Here is a 16997-nt window from a genome sequence, read left to right as displayed (position 1 = left end):
ATTAAAAAAAAAACCACCTTCATCATGTGCGTTATAGCACATGCAAATAAATGCACCCTTTTTAAGTATACAGTTTGATGAGTTTCAGTACATGCATGCATTTGTGTTCGGACTACCACAATCAAGATACAGAACATTGGTAAGAAGACTTTAAGATCCCTGTCATTTTCCTCATGGAGTCCTTCACTTGCTACAAGATACAGACACTTGAGAAAGATAGTGAAGTATACAAGGCAGCAAAGCATTAAATTCCAATAACTGGCACAGATTATGGGGTTGGGCACCGGAGGGGGCAACCGCTTGGGAGGTGTCTGGTCCTGATGCAAATATACTTGGGGCTAGGGGTTCTCCATCACCCACAGAAGGTCAGGGGACAGACAGGTCCGGCACCACAAGACTTGCTTTTCCCAACATATCTCACCAGCCTGAAATGCCACCATGAGTCACTCCTTTGGTTTGAAACGTTTGGTATTCCTTCTGGAATACCTATACTAAAATGCACAGAAAAGACCTGACAGCCTTTGAGGTGTGTGGAAAGCCAGACCTCCACTGCCATGTAGGATCAGTTTCAGATTTGCTGGCTACCCCTCAGGAGAGGGTAGGGCTGCTCTGCGATGAAAGGAGGAATAGACAAAGCAGCTGCTCGGTGCCCTCCAGTCCCTCCCTTCCTTCCTTCCTTCCTTCCTTCCTTCCTTCCTTCCTTCCTTCCTTCCTTCCTTCCTTCCTCCCTCCCTCCTGCCCTCCCTCCCTTCCTTTCTTTCTTCTTTCCTTCCTTCCTCCCTCCCTCCCTTCCTTCCTTCCTCCCTTGTTCTTTTCTTTTAACATAGTGAGAGAATGGGTCCTTCCTTTGAGACATCTCAAATAACCACATGGAAGCAATCCCCATCTGAAAACTATGGCATTCGTTTTCATCCAGAAAGAGGGGAAATTTTGTCAGGATAATGAGTTCAACAGAGCTTTGGGGAGATGTTCTTTATGGGGGGAGGGGGGAGAACATTCCAAGTCCATGGTCACTGAGAGACAGGGGCAATGGAAGTTAGGACAATAGGTGTCTCCCTCAAGAAAAGAATAGATTGCAGAAGTAGGAGATTGCTGCCTTCAAATCTCTGAAGGCTGTTTGTGAGGCGAGAAGACTGGAATAGATTTATGCGGTCTAGCTGGGAGGAGGGTGGGGAAAGGGGGCAGGTGTTAGTTCAATATGAGAAAGAACTTTCTTAAGGTCAGAGCTATCAGAAGAGGGAACGGGTTTGCCACAGAAAGTAGTGAGATCTCCATCACTAGAGGCATGTAAGCTGAAGTCAGACCCCTTCTGGCAAGAATTCAAGTTTTGAGTGGGTCATTGGATTAAGTCTCTTCCATCACTGAGATTCTCTAATTTGGTCCATGGCCAACCCTTGAGAAACCCCAGTCAAACAAATATTAATGGAGCAGCTGCTTCATATAAGGCGCGATGGGGGAGGAACCAAAGAACAAAAGTTGTGGCCTCTGTCCTCCATGTCATTGGGCAGCTGTTAGAGGCAGGGTGCATTTGGAATCACCAAAGGGATAGAAAACACACACTTCTTAAGTTCAGATGCTGGGGAGGCCCGCCAAGGGTTGGCAAGGGGGTGCAGGGGGGAGCACCAAGGAGGAGGTCAGGTGGCACCAGGCCCGAGGGACACTCCAGAATTCAGATAGGCAGGAAGAGAGGGGAGGGAAGGTGGGCGCACCGGCCAGGAAGCAGGGATAACAGGAGCCAAGCAGGCTGGAGCTCGGGGATGAAGGAATGAGAGACTGAGCAGCAGGAGCTGGGGAGGCCGAGAGGAGAAAATGGACAAGAAACAGGCCCAGGAAGGACCAGGAGCCGCGTGTGGCCCGCAGAGGAGAGGCATGTGGCCTGGGCCCCAGGTGCCCGTTTGGGGTGCACAGGGTGTACTGGGGGGCAGATTTCTCCCCCACTCCCAATCATGCCGCAGACCACCAGGCATCGTGCCCCAGGAATGCCTCTTACCCCGTTCCCGCAACCCCACCATGGCCTCCAGCCCCCTCAGGGCAGTAAGCGCTGGAGAAAGACGGGAAAACCCACAAAAATCTTCCAAATAAGACAAATATGTGGTGCACACAAAAGCCGTGCTGGGTGGGATGAGGTTTCGGTTGCTCCTCAGTGGGGCGGACCCATCAAAAGTGGCTTGTGGCCGCAGAAAAATGCGTCATCTCCCACTCTCGGCGGGGCGCATTGTCTCAGCTACCCCCCAAAAGAGCCCAACGCTGGAGGTTCCACAGTGAGGGAGAGGAGGGAATAGGAGGTCAGTCACTGGCCCCAGGGTCACCCACATGGCCTTGTCCTCTCCCCAGCAGGGGCTCCAGGGGCTTGGGGGGCTGTTTTAAGCTGTCTCATGATTGCTGTTCCTGGCCTTCCTGCCACTGTGATAAGTGTCCAAGACACTGTTGGGATGGGTGGGAGGGTGGCCCATGCAGCCACCTGGTGCCTCATGAGACTTTGTGGGGGGGGTCAAGTGGTGTTCCAAATGGAAAAGTCAGTGGCCTCTGGCAGTGCCTGGGAGGGGAGCAGGGGGTACATGGGGGTGATGGGAGGTGGTGGGGAGAAGCTCTCCCCAGACCTCTGTCTTCCAAGTCACTCCCCACCCCCACACCCCTCCAGGCTCCCAGGCCCCTGGGGTTCACGTTCCATTTCTGCTCCAATTCCATGGTTGTTAGTGGCCATTGTTCCGTAGAGAAAGACAAAAATGTTTTCAGTTTAGAGGCATTGTTTCAGACTTTCTCTCCAAGGGCCAAGGGCCTGGGATGGGAGGCCTCGCCTTGGCAGAGCGGCCCCAGGCAGGGAGCAGTTGCACTTGATGGGGGAGGGGCAGCCTGGGTGGACTCTTCTGTCCGTCTGTCTATCTGTATTGGGCGTGCACAGGGAAAGCCCTGAGGGGGGCAAGAGGGCTTCACCCTTAACACAGCTTTGGTTTTATCCTGCCCTCTGACCCCTCCTGGCCTCCAGACCCATCCTCGCTACTTTAGCTCCTGCGTACTACTTAGGCTCCCCCACTATGAATGACTGAGAAACTTTCTCTCTCTTTCTGGGCCTCATTTCCTCATCTTTAATATGAGAGGTTTTCAAGACTCTTCCTGGGTTAAGCCTTGGCATCAACAACTCAGTCACCTCAGTAGCCTTTCTTTTTCTTCACTCCAAGACCCCAGTGGTCAGAGCTGGCCTAGGGTTTGACTGAGTTGATCGCCACCTGAGCAGTGGGCTTTGAAAAGGAAAGCACCTGCTCCTGCCACCTTAACTATTTTAAAATTTATTTTGTAGTCCGGAATTCCACCATTAGAAATTCATTCCTTTGGAGTATACTTCAAAAGCCATTTGTGATAAAATGGAGAGGATAACCGCTAACACCTTTGAACACTAAGAATAAATCTTTGCTTATATATTTCTCTTCACAATGTTGAAAATGTTTGTAGATATACCATCTCATTTGGGACCACAACAGCCCAGCAATTAGTTGACCATTGGTAGAGGTTATGATTCAAGATAAGAAACTCATCACACAGGTGATCTCCTCCCAGGAATTACCTGCATTTTAACAGAGAACGGGGTGAGGGTAAGAATAATCACGAAGAGGGGCGCCTGGGTGGCTCAGTCGCTTAAGCTGCTGACTTCAGCTCAGGTCATGATCTCACAGTTAGTGGGTTCAGGCCCCGCGTCGGGCTCTGTGCTGACAACTAGGTCAGAGCCTGGAGCCTGTTTCAGATTCTGTGTCTCCCTCTCTCTCTGACCCTCCCCTGCTCACAAGGTCTCTCTCAGGAATAAATAAAACATTTTAAAAAAATTAAAAAAAAAAAAAGAATAATCACGAAGGAATGCCTATCTGGTGGCAGAAATTTCAAGCCCAGCAATTTCAGGCAGAAGCTGTCTAGTCTGGCTGTGAATGAGGATGCCACCCTCAAGTGACCGGTGGGTACAGGCCCACTCAGCTTGGAGCTGGGCTGGGCCTGCTTGGCAACGCCCCTGCCCACCATCATCAAATCAAGTGGTCAGCCCTCAAGGATTCACTGGACCCCTTGTGAGGGCAGATCTGCTTGGGCAGATGTCTGGATTCATAAGAAACAGCCAGAGAACAATATGCAATAATGACTTGAAAAACAGAGAAAGGGAGAGTACCTTCAGAGATGGGTACAAGGGAGCAGAAATCGGGGAGTGCTGTGGCGGGATGAGACCTAGTGTAGAACCTGGAAGGGTACAGAAGGTAACTGCAAGAAGAAAAGGGTGGATGTAGTGGTGGTCTTCTCTATGAAGGGCTACCTGGGCACAAAAGCTCCTCGAAAACTGGCCAGTAGTAATCAGCAGAGACCAACCTTGCAAAGCATTCGGTATCCACGATGAAAAAGAATGATCGTTTATTGGGGTCCTAGATCTTAGATAGTTTCTGCACATTATCTTGCTTGGTCCTTGAACTACTCTAGATTTTATGACCCACGGTTTTGCAGAGAAGCAAGCTAAGGTTCAGAGAGAGCATGGTACCTGCCCGAAGTCATACAGCTGGTAAAAGGCAGAGCTGGCAGTCAAACCCAAGTCAATCCCAGGCCCCAAAGCCTGCCTTCTAACCACTTCTGCAAGGGTGACATCCGTCTGTAATGCCACCTCCTCTTCCCCGACCAGGGCATTCTCGGGGCACAGAGAATATCCTTGTTATTTCCTGCACAGGCCATTCTTGACCATTTATTTTTCATACAACAAGTAGGGATAGGGATTCCTCTCCAGCCCTGGCTTACTGATGATAGCAAGAGGAAGAAAGTGTCTCTCCACTCTAGGGTTCAGCAAACTTTTCTGTAAATATTTTAGGCTTTGTGGGCCATATGGCCTCTGTTGTAACTACTCAACTCTGGGGAAAGCAGCCATAAACATTACATAAATGAATGGGCATGGCTATGTTCCAATAAAACTTTATTTACATACATATCTAATTCATACACTTATCCATCCATTCATCAATTCATCTGATTGCCTATTCATTCAGAATATTTTTGCTGTGCGCCTTCCATGTGTCAGACACTGTTCTAGGTGATGGGGATGCAGTAACTAAGATAACCCCCCCAGTTCCCGCCCTCTTGGGCCTCATTCTTGTACCCTCCTTGGTGACTGATCCCAATGTGTTGTTGTTTTAATTTAAATTCAAGTTAGTTAACATACAGCGTAGTATTGGTTTTAGGAGTAGAATTCAGTGATTCACCACTTACATACAACATCCACTCAATATGTTTAGTAGAGTAGAAACTCCACTGATCGCAGGCTGGGGAGATTCACCATTATTTGATGTGTTTTTAACCTAGAGAAAAAAGGCAAGTCACACTCGAGGATGAAAGGCAGCATGGGATAGTGGGTAAGTGGGGATTCCAGAGCCAAATTGCCACATACTAGGCATGTGTCCTCACACAAGTTGTTTCACCCCTCTGTGCCTCAGTTTCCCCATCTCTACAAGAGGGATGACAGTAGCATCTAACTCCCAGGACTGTCTTGAGAGTCAACTGAGTGAAAATTTATAAAATGCCTACGAGAATGCCAGACTCATAGGAAACACATTATAAGCTTCTGTTAAATACTGGAGATGTCCAAGAGGAAGAAAAAACAATTAGGAATTAGATCACGAGACGGTGCCTACTAATTCCAATTTCACCAGAGGACTATGTTGGACAAACACTTTAATCTTCCTTTGCTCCTATTCCTTCATTTTATTTTTTTAAGTTTATTTATTTATTTTGAGAGAGAGAGATTGAGAGAGAGCGCACGCAGGGTAGGGGCAGAGAGGGGGAATCCCAAGCAGGCTCCACGTGGTCATGGGGCTTGACTCATGAACAGTGAGATCGTGACCTGAGCTGAAATCCAGAGTTGGATGCTTAACTGACTGAGCCACCCAGGCACCCCCTATTTTGTCATTTTAAAGACAATATATATAACGACATAAACTCTCACTGTTTCTTTTGGTCAGGTAGAGAGAGTCGAAATGACTCCCTGATCCCAGATGAAAGAAAAAAAACCCTTTATTTATAAAACAGGAGCTGGGCCAGATATGGCCCTTGAGCTGTAGTTCATTGGTGTGCATAATCAGGGGGAGGAGGTGAGGTTTACCCATGTGGAAGAGTTAAGTTTCAGGATGAGGGTCATGGACGAAGAAGCACCCACTAGGTGGTGTGCATGCCAGGAGTTTGTTGGAGAAAAGCGGGGTTGGGGGGTGTCGAAAGAAGAAAGGCAGGCTGGGGCCCAGTTCTGGAGGGGTTTGAATATCAGGCTGTTTAGACTTTGCTCTCAGGAGCAAAGGTTCACAATGATGTTCCCTGCTCTGGGGTACCATGACAGGTGACATTCATGCACAAGACTTCCTTCCATAAGTATACACCAGAATAGACTATAGCAGAGACACACCAGGTTTTGAGTTCCAAGGAACTCCCTGTGAATGAGTTTACATTTCCAAGTACTGCAGTTACAGAGCCTCACCCCAGCCTTCCCCCCACCCCCATTTCAATGGTTTTTCGAATAGGAAGGGCAGAGAGAGAATCCCAAGTCGCCAGTGTGGAACCCACATGGGGCTCAAACTCACAGAACCATGAGATCATGACCTGAGCCAAAATCAAGTACTGATTCCCCAACCTGCTGAACCACCCAAGCACCCCAACATTTTAATGTTAATTGCTTATTTTCACATACTGTGGACAGAGAAAATGGCTGGTATCTTATGTTGGGGATTTGGGGAATTTGTCGAGGTTTTTTTCTGTGTGAATGCTAAACATGTATTTGGGGGAAAAATGTGTTCTCGGTTTGTATGGTATAACATATATCAGTTACAGCTTGTTAATTGTGTCACTCAAATCCTCCCTTATCCTTATTACGACTTCTGTCTATGTGACCTGTAGATTTCTGAGCTTTATCTAGGGCCAGAGATTTGTCCACTTTTTCCTTGGCTTCTATCAGCGTTTCCTTTATAAATTTTGAAACTGGATTAAGAATCATGGAAGTCATATATCTTTAATAAGATTATATCTTGTATTTGCATATCTCCTTTGTTTCTTTTAGAGTGTTTTGCCTGGGATTCCATATTGTCTGAAGCTAACATACTTGGTTAATTTTTGTTATCATGTGCTTGGTATATTTCCTCCATCTGTTCATATTCAAAATGCTCTTGTTATTTGGTATCACATATATCCGTCAAGAGCATATATCAGGCTTTTGCCTTTAATAGAAGAACTTTTCTCTTTTTTCATGTATTATTTCAATGATTTTTAGACTTAGCCTATCATTTTATTTTATGTCTCCTTTTTAATTTGTTTCTTTATTCTGTCCTTTTGTTAGAGTTTTCTTTGCCACCCCCCGCCCCGCTTTTAGTTCACCCTAAATATCTGGAATTTGATTTTCCAATTACCCATCTTCTGTTGGTCACTCTTATACTTGAATCCATATATCTTTAACTTAGGCTCTTCCATCAACGTCTACTGCTCATCAGGGAACTCTGTCTCCTTTAGCACATTTTAGTGTTTCCCTTCCTCCTTCATTTGTCACCTCCCAAGTTGAGATCATCTGGGTAGATTATGGTTCCATATTGTTGTTTTTATTATTTTTTTTAAGTAACCTATACACCCAAGGTGGGCTTGAACTCAAGACCACGAGATAAAGAGTTACATCCTCCATCAACTGAGCCAGCCAGCCGCCCCCATATTGTTTTAAACATGTTTACATTATGCCTCAGTAATGCCTCAAAACTTTCAGAGTTCACTAAAAGTTTTACTAGTTTCTTCATTCACCATACTTTCAGCAGCCCACGTCTTCCTCTTCCTTGAATTCACTATTTTTTAAATTGAAGCACACCACCTAGGAATTCTATAAAGTATCTGAGGGTGGCAAACTTTCTCCTTGCAAAACAAAAAATGTCTTAATTTTCCCCTTCCTACCTGAATACTTCATTTCCCTTTGGAACTTTGCTGATAGTGTTCCATTGTCTTTTAACATCCAGTCTGATGCCAATTTAATATTATTTTATTGGTGACCTGCTTTTTCTCTCTGTAACTTTCTAGGCCTTTTTTTCTTTATTGTTGTTGTTCTGAAATTTCACTATAACGTCTTGGTGTGGGTCTTTTTTTTCCTGGGAACATTCCATCTAATGGTTAATTTCTTTCTTCAACAACTGGGAACTTTTCTTTGATTAGTTCTTTAATTATTTTCTCTCTTCTATTCTCTAAAGTCCTATCCTTCTGTAATATCTATTTAGACAGATGTCTCTTTCCTTTTTCTCTCAGGCTTTCCATCTTTTTATTATTTTCACTACAGTTAAGACTTCTTCAGCTCAGCTGTCCCTAATAACTAGATCATTAAACTCATCTCAGACCATTTACTGAGTTTGAAAATCTGATAATCAATTTTTAAATTTCTTTTTTTTTTTTAATTTTTCTTAACGTTTTATTTATTTCTAGGAGAGAGAGAGAGAGAGAGAGAGAGAGAGAGACAGCGTGAGCAGGAGAAGGAGTCACAGACTCTGAAACAGGCTCCAGGCTCCGAGCTGGCAGTCAGCACAGAGCCCGACACGGGGCTCGAACCCACAAACCGCGAGATCATGACGTAAGTGAAAGTCGGACGCCCAACCGACTAAGCCACCCAGGCGCCCCTCAATTTTTAAATTTCTAAGAACACTGGTTGAGGGTTTTTTAAAGATTTTATTTTTTTTTTATTTTTTAAAAAATTTTTTTTATGTTTTTTATTTATTTCTAGGAGAGAGAGACAGCGTGAGCAGGGGAGGGTCAGAGAGAGAGGGAGTCACAGACCGAAAGAGGCTCCAGGCTCTGAGCTGGCAGCCAGCACAGAGCCCGACGCGGGGCTCGAACCCACGAACCGTGAGATCATGACCTAAGCGAAAGTCGGACGCTTAACCGACTAAGCCACCCAGGCGCCCCTAAAGATTTTATTTTTAAGTAATCTCTACATCCAATGTGGGGCTCAAACTCACAACCCCAAGATCAAGATCTTGTATGCTCCACTGACTGAGCCAGCCAGGTACCCCTACTGGTTGATTTATTATTATTTGGAATCTCTATAGGATAATGGTTATTCTTCAGTTAAACTGGTTTGTGTTGGGGGTGCCTGGGTGGTTCAGTCACTTGAGCATCTGACTTCAGCAACTTCTGCTCAGGTCATGATCTCACAGTTTGTGGGTTCAAGACCCACACTGAACTCTGCACTGATAGTACAGAGCCTGCCTCAGATTCTCTCTCTCTTCCTCTCTCTCTGCCCCTCCCCCACTTGTGCTGGCACTCTCTCTCTCTCAAAAATAAATAAATAAACTTAAAAAAACTTTTTAAAAATGTTTATTTATTTTTGACAGAGAGAGAGAGAGAGAGAGAGAGAGAGAGAATCTGAAGCAGGCTCCAGACTTCAAGCTATTAGCACAGAGCCTGACGCGGGGCTCGAATCCATGAACCATGACATCATGACCTGAGCTGAAGTCGAACACTTAACCGACTGAGCCACCCAGGTGCCCCAAAATAAACTGTTTTGTGTTATTTGTTCTATTGTCTCCATTTCTTTGGGTGTTTACGCTTCTATATTGTTTAGAGCTACACTATCCAATACAGCAGCTGTTTGCTATTTACATTTAAATTATTAGGGGCATCTGGCTGGCTCAGTTGGAGCATGTGACTCTTAATCTCAGGGTTAGGAGTTCAAGCCCCATATTTGGCATAGAGATTACTTAAAAATAAAATATTTGAAAACACATTTTAACTGATTAAAACAAAATAAAATAAAAAATTCACTTCCTCAGCTGCAACAGCCACATTTCAAGAGCCCAGTAGCCACATGCAGTATATACACATTGGACAACTCAACCATAGTACACTTCCATCATCCCAGAAGGTTCTATTGGGCAGTACTGGCTTAGAGTTTCTCTGAACCATGGTTCTATTTTTCCTTATATCTTCAGTGATTCATGATGTTCGGCTCATCATGGCATTTGAGGATGTCTATTTGCCAGTTTGGGTTCATGGTGGCCCATCCCTGGTTATTGAGGGAGGGTGGGAGATGAGCAGCGGGCTGACAGCTTTTCTCCTAGAAGAGGCTTCTCTGTTTGTGTCTTAGAGTGTCAGAAGCTACTTGCTCTGCCTCCCCAGTGCCAGCACGTTGGAGCAAATCCACTACTGCCAACTGGTCATAAAGCAGCAAGGAACGTGCCTGGGGCCTCCTCTGGTTCTGTTGAGTCTGCTGTCTCAGGCTTAGAGCCCTCAAACCATTCTTCCCTCCACAGCAATCTTCTGCTTCGTAGATTTTAGCCAGTCTGACTGCTTTAGAGCTTTGATGCTATTTGCTCTTCATCTTTCTGGGATCCAGCATTTCTGATTTGCTAATGGTTCTCTCTTGTTTTCTCATGCTGTAATACAGTGAGGATTTTTTTTTTCCTAGAGTTTTTCTGTCAGTTAGTGGATTGGGGCAGGAGAGAAGGTCTTCTGCCAGTTTGACCCAAACTTCAACAACACCTATGTGTAAGCATCGCTCTGCTCCTTGTAGTCATGTTTCATAACTAACATTTCACTACACCTGGTGATTCCCAAGTTTAGACAGGTGCTGGCTGGCTGCACTAGAATCACCTGAGAATCCATGGGCCCTGTTCCTGGGAGCTTTGGATGCACAGCCTGGTTTGGGAATCATCGGCCTACTTAGTGGGATGGGTAGAAAAGAGGCTCAAGGGCTCAAGAAGGACCTCCTCCTTTGCAGGCTAGTTCGTGGCCAATGCCTAAATGCCAAAATCTCTAACAGCCAGATTGCCACTTCCGTGAGTGAATGGGATCCTGGGTGGTGTGGAGATGGAGACACTAAGGGATCTCTTTCTCCTTGGCCTGCAGAACGGAGAGAAGTTGCAAAACCCATTGTGGATAAGTCAAGGACAAGACAGATACAATGAATACAATTGAATGGAAATAGAATGAGTGATTGCTGCAGGCCTCTCTCTCCCTCCCACAGCAATATCAACTCTGCAGACTCCCAAGATCAAAATGGGGCCAGAAAATTCCCCCATCTAGAGGGTTTTTTTTTTTTTTTTAACTTTAATTGCTATCCTGGTGAGGGGCCCACCTCCAGCTTTGAGGAGATATATTCACTGGTTAGATTTACAGTAATGATTATTATTGTTACTGTTAAGAAGAATACACTCATTGTCTCCAGTGAGCTCAGAATGCTGCACAAACATGACCTCATTTCTCCTCTGAACGGGGCAGGTATTGTTAACTTTGTTTTCCAAAAGAAGGACACGGAGGCCCAGCGCAGTCCAATGCCTTGAGCGAGGCCACACATCAAGAAAGGGAGGGAAAATGGAAGCAGGCCCCAGGCCTCTTCCCTTTGCGTCCCTGGGGTCCCTGCACTGGTCTAAGCTCACTCGTCCCATCAGGCCTTTGACTTCTGTTATGGCCACAGAGTTGGTTCCAGGGGTCCGAGGGGATCAGAGCAGTCAGAGTCACCAAGGTTAGAGACCACGAGAGGCATAACCGTTACTTTTTCAAGGCCCAGCCAAGTCCCGACTCCCGGTTCAGCAGTCAAAACCCCGCCTTGTTCGGCTCCCGTTTCACGAGGTTCCGATCTGGCCGGCTTCTCTCCCCACTTCCTCATCAAGGGACTCAAGCTCTTCACCCCCAAATCCACTCAGACCTAAAACCATATTCACACAGCATGTCCTTCTGCCCCATGAGGAGAATCCGCTCTCACATGTCCCCTGGGTCAGTTGTGGCACATTTGGGCCCTTGGGCCTTCTCTGGGCCTTTGTTTCTGTCACCCCCAAGCCCTGCCCCAGAATACATTTTGCCCTTCCTACTCAAGCTTCAGGTCTCAGTGTGCCCAGGAAACCTACTGCCTCCTGAAACTCCTGCCACCCTTATCCATTCATTCCACAGATTGTTATTCAGGACGTATTCTGGAACGTAGGCACCTTGTATGAAGGTGGGAATCCAGTAGTGAACAAGCCAGACAAGGTTTCTGCTCTCACGGAGTTTACATTCTTATGGGAGAGACAGGAAAAACGAAAGTAAGTCATTCAGTAAGTGTCTGGGAACATAGCCCAAATCTATGATGTCTCCCCGTCTTCCACTCTGTCCGAGAAAGAGTCTGGCTTGCCTAGGTATGTCAAAAAAGGTTTCTATGGCCAAAGAGTGATGGCAGACAAGAGCAGAGGGGCTCAAATGAGGCTGGGGAGGGAGGCAAGCCTAGTCTACAAGGGCCTTGAAGCCCACACAAGCAGCCGAATTTCATGCCCAGAGCAATGGGAAGACCTTGCAGGATTTCCACAAGGGAGTGACATGGCTGCGTTTATATTTTATGACGGAGATTCCCCATGGGGCTGGGGTTGGGCAGGTGCCATTTCACCCCCTTCTCTGAAGGGACATTTGGTAATGTCTGGAAACACTTTTGGTTGTCATAACTTGGGAAGGTATGCTACTGGCATCTGGTGAGAAATGGCCAGGGATGCTGCTAAACGTCCTGTGGTGGCCCCCGCACCCCAACACCGATAGTGCTGAGGTGGTGAAACTCTGCTTAAAGATGACTCTGGCTGCCGTGTGAAGGACCAGCTCCTCTACCCGAGCAGCCCCTTTGCCTTTTAACAGGGGTCTTCTGGTGACAATGCCGTCCATAAGCCACAGGGACAACGGGACTGGCTGAGCCGGGGAAGGAGCCCTTCTGAGGCATTACTGTGTGCAGGCCACCTGCTCTGTGGGGGCCGACAAGGGACTGCAGAGACCAGCTCAAACTGTGTCCTCTGCCTCCACGGTCATAGCTGAGATGTCATCACGACAGCCGCTGCGAGCTCAGTGCTCTCCTCCTCTCTGACGTCCCGCATGCCAGGCCTTCACGGGGCTGCCGAGAAGCCAGGCACCGACGGCACGCGATGCCCGGTGCTTACGGGGAGTTGACGGGTATTTGCAGCAGCATGTAAACCTATCATTACGGCCTCACCATGTAAATCAACATAGCCTTGAAGGGCTCTCTTGCCCCAGTCCCCCAACTTGAGGCTGGTTTTAAGATTGAGGACCGACATGATTGAGCTGTGGTGACACTGGGAGGTCTGGAGGAAATGTCTCCAAAGGAGGAGGGGACCAGCTCCTGGGGGTGGGGTGGGGGGGCTGGGGCCGGGGGTGGCCAAACAGATGGTGTGCGTAGGAGAGTTAGTCTTGTGTCTCCGTTACAGACCATTCTTCCACTTCTATGAAGGGTGGGTTTTTTTATTATTAAAAAAAAATGTTTACTTATTTTTTTTGAGAAAGAGGGAGCAAGAGCAGTGGAGAGAGAGGAGAGAGAGAGAGAGAGAGAGAGACAGAGAATCCCAAGCAGGCTTCACACTGACAGTGACATGGGATCAATGAGGGGCTCAATCCCATAAACCGTCAGATCATGACCTGAGCCGAAACCAAGAATCAGACACTTAACCGACTGAGCCACAAAGGCGCCCCTGTGGAGATTTCTTTTTTTACCTTTTTTGGGGGCTGGTGGTGCTGTTTGTGTCATAGAAACTTTGAAGAAAGCTGTAGAAAACCCCTCTCTGGGAAAATGAACCCTGGAGACAAATGTTTATTTATAATTTAGGAGAGTCTCAGATCTCCTTGAAGCCTATCCATGACCTTACAAATGAATTCACACCAACATGTAAATGACTAACAGGGTTCTGTGTTTCTATCTTAATGGGGAATACAGCCCTTACCCCCAAGGAACGGGAGTTCTAACTAGGGGAAACTACTCCATCAGGGGGTTGAGACACATTCTAAAGGGACGGGCAAGCATCTCCTAACTTCTGAAGTCTTCCCACGTCCCCGCTGCACCTACATACAAAACGGGGTTTGGAGGTAGGGAAGCAAAAGAGTGAGGAAAGGCAATAAGGGCTGTGTTTAGGCTAATTTGGAATCAAAAGGCCACCTGAGATTTGACCCAGTGGGGCTTATTGGGACCACAGTACCAGATACTCCTGCTCAGCCCAGAGCATCAGATCTTGTTAATGGGCCAATAAAAATTAGGGGGACAAAGGCCAAGCCCTGGCAGCTCAAATGAATCTCTTCAGCAAGAGGGAGCAATCTCGTAAAGAGTTGTAACTGAGCAAACGGACTCATTGCATTTCATTAACTTTAATAGTGCTTGTTAGGTTGGCTTCCAAGGGCTGTGGGACAGGAGAGAGAAAGCCAGACTCATCATCGGGGACTTGGGAGCGGGCTGGCTCTCGTGGGCGCCCCTGAGGCGCCCAGCGCTGAGCTGGAAGTGGTTGTTCTTGCTACCCCCCCCCCCCCCCCCCCCCCCCCCCCCCCCCCCCCCCCCCCCCCCCCCCCCGCAGGCTCCCCAACCCAGCACGACATCCTGGCTACACAGGCAAGGAGCCCAGGCCTCAAGGACTAATTCTTTCCTGCCAGGGTGGAAAAAGACAGGGACAAAGAGCTTGGGGCACACCATCTCCAGGCTGGGCAGGCCACCTGGCTCTGGGCACCCGCACAGAGGCCCTTTCCAGGGGCAGCAAAAAGCCAGCTCCAGCGTGCACCAAGCCCCCACTACAGGATCCCACCAGCCCAGAGCCTCCTGGGCCCGGGACCATTGTCAATGCCGGCCACGTCCCTGACCTCCTCCTTCTTCTCTAACCCCAGACGTGTACACTGCCAGAAAAATGGAAAACAAACAAACAGGGCCAGCAGAAAACACACCACCAAACAAACCCGCCTCACATTGTCCTCTGTGGTCGGCCAGGGCCTGGAGCCAGAGGCCACTGGCCTGGAAAAGCCCGAACAGCTCACTGCATGCAGCCCCTGAGCAGAGCCTCCTCCCCTCCCCAGTGCAGGTCTGCCTCGCCTCCTCTCCCCCCTCTCTGCTTCCTCCTTTTTCTCTCCTCCTCCATCTTTCTTTCTCTTCTATCCATTCTTCCCCTCCTTTTTACTTCTTTTTGTTCCTTCTCCCCCTTCTCTCTGTTCTCTTTCTGCATCCAGGATGAAATAAACTCACTGAACACTGAAGGAATCCTGCAGTACCTAAAGCCCAGAGTATATAAAACCAAGTCATGATGTGAGCCAGCCATGCGGTTGCCTTGCTTTAAAGCCATCTGGGGTTCCAGACCCACGTACAACCCTTAGCATCAGATGGAAACCGGCTCTTTGTCGTCTGGTCTGCCTTTCAGTTCTTAATACTTGTCCCCTTAAAGACTTGTCTCTAGGGGCGCCTGGGTGGCTCAGTCGGTTGAGTGTCTGACTTTGGCTCAGCTCATGATCTCACAGTTCATGGGTTCGAGTCCTGCATCAGGCTCTGTGCTGACAGCTCAGAGCCTGGAGCCTGCTTCAGATTCTGTGTCTCTCTCTCTCTGCCCCTTCCCCACTCGTGCTCTGTCTCTCTCTATCTCTCAAAAAATAAAAATAAATGTTAAAAAATTAAAAGAAAAGAAAAAAAAAAAGACTTGTCTCTAGTTGAACCACATTATTAATTCCCTGAGACATTCCTGTTCCAAGTCCTTGCTCACCCCATTTCCACCACCTGGAAAGCCCTTACCCTCTTCATGCAACTCCACATAAGGGACTTCTATGTATGCTTTGAGGCCATCTTTAAACCCTCTCTTCTGGGGCAACCCCACGCTTCCAGCTGCAATTCATCTGTCTCCTTTGTGTCCTCATTAGAATTTTATGTTGGCACCTTTGTATTTGGGCATTTACCATGTTCTGCCTTATATTCTAATTATTTAGATGCAAATTTCTCTCTCCCACCTAATTATGAACTTGAAAGGAGAAATTATGTCATCTTCGAATTCCCATATTCTTTAAGTTCCTGGCACATGGTAAGTGCACAAAGAATGTCAGACTCATTAAAAACTGAATCTATGGTTATGAAGAAACACACATACAATTAATTCCACATCTTAACTTGACCATTTGCAAATTTGTTTGAGGCACTGGGTTTCTTGAGTAGGGCTCCCCAGGTCTGATTGCAGGAGTTTGCCGAGGGGTGGAAGGATGGTATGTTAGATGGCTCCACCTACTGGCAAATAGTGGTATTACATCTTGGGTCCGCCAAAGAGAAGCAACACAATTTCTCAATCAATCCCAACAGTATTGGACCAGGGTGTGCAGGGGTGGGTGAGGCAGAAGAGGACTAGAATGAGTTCCTCTCCCTCCTCAGTAGCTTTAGGCTGATCAAGAAAGGAGCATCCCTGAGTCTGGGCCACAGCTTTTTCTCGTCCAGCACACTGCAGCCTCCAGCAGACAAATAATTTTGCAGAGCCAGAGTGAGACACCGGGGAATAACAGCCTGGCTATGATGCCCTTTAGCTTTGCCAACTCAGCTTCGGCAAGATGCCTAGGACAGCCTTCCACCTAAGACAGAGGAAGAGGGGTGGCATGAAGGGAGAGCCTCTTGCCAACCAAGAGAGGCAAACTCCGCATAAGCACACAGGTGGCAAACACTCTGACCCCTTCCTTGCTGCAAGTTTTCAGCTTCTCCTAACAGGATTCTTGGTCCCATAGGAGCCCTTCTCAGAAAATACAATAGAAGCTATTGGGGAACTGAGTTTTTTAAATAGCAGTGTACTTTATGATTTGGTCCATGAATGCCTTGAACTTTGCCCCAATACCTCTACCCATCCTTTCTTTGATCCAGGACACTCAGAGGAATTACACTGTTAGGTGGAGAGGTTCTCCTCTGTTTCTCCATCTTTTCCTCTGGGAGGGAACACAGTGGAGATTTGGGGGAGGAGAGCCACAAGGAAACAGGTCAGGAAAAGCAAAGCTGAGCTGGCCCTCAGCAAAGTTAGGAACTTCATTAGGAGTGACTGACCCTACAGCCCCTCCTCTGCCACACCTTTGTTAAAGTTTCGACTGATAATTAAAGATTTAACATGGCAAAGGCTTAATCTCGTTACTCTGTCTCACAGTGATATTTGTAGTTAGGACCCAAGGGACACAAGGTTTAGCTCAAAGGAGTGATCCTCCTATGATGGGATTTTAAGCACTGGTGGGAAAGATCTTTGATGAGG

The sequence above is a fragment of the Hyaena hyaena genome, unplaced genomic scaffold (assembly GCF_003009895.1).
Source record: "Hyaena hyaena isolate Hyena2069 unplaced genomic scaffold, ASM300989v1 scaffold_202, whole genome shotgun sequence".
Lineage (NCBI taxonomy): Eukaryota > Metazoa > Chordata > Mammalia > Carnivora > Hyaenidae > Hyaena > Hyaena hyaena.
This window is presented reverse-complemented; position numbering follows the sequence as displayed.